Source organism: Physeter macrocephalus, chromosome 5 (assembly GCF_002837175.3).
Source record: "Physeter macrocephalus isolate SW-GA chromosome 5, ASM283717v5, whole genome shotgun sequence".
NCBI classification, from domain to species: Eukaryota; Metazoa; Chordata; class Mammalia; order Artiodactyla; family Physeteridae; genus Physeter; species Physeter macrocephalus.
Window position 1 is genome coordinate 6,167,018 of NC_041218.1, and position 533 is coordinate 6,167,550.

The 533-nt window shown below is 51.4% G+C and overlaps 1 protein-coding gene across 5 annotated transcripts in view; it reads right to left on the reverse strand.

Annotated features, from left to right (window-relative positions):
- The window catches only part of SLC4A2 (solute carrier family 4 member 2), a 17,254-nt gene that overhangs the window by 3,319 nt on the left and 13,402 nt on the right, over nt 1-533 (reverse strand). The window lies entirely within an intron of this gene.

A 533-nucleotide genomic window follows, 5' to 3' on the forward strand; every position in this document is an offset into this window, starting at 1 on the left:
GCCACAACTACTGAGCCTGCGCTCTAGAGCCCACGAGCCACAACTACTGAGCCTGCGCTCTAGAGCCCACGAGCCACAACTACTGAGCCCGCACGCCTAGAGCCCATGCTCCGCAACAAGAGAAGCCACCGCAGTGAGAAGCCCGCGCACCGCAACGAAGAGCAGCCCCCGCTCGCCGCAACTAGAGAAAGCCCGCGTGCAGCAGCAAAGACCGAACACAGCCAAAAATAAATAAATAAATAAATAAAATTATTCAAAAAACAAAAAAAACAAAAGCACATATTACCTTCATTATTAAAAATATGTGAGTCATCCACGTAGATATTCAGCCTCACAGGTAATGAAATAATTGCAAAGTAAGCTCATAAGGATCTCCCTTTTCACAACTTAAATTTTTTTTTTTTTTTTTTTGCGGTACGCAGGCCTCTCACTGCTGTGGCCTCTCCCGTTGAGGGGAGCAGGCTCCGGACGCGCAGGCTCAGCGGCCACGGCTCACGGGCCCAGCCGCTCCGCGGCACGTGGGATCCTCCCGG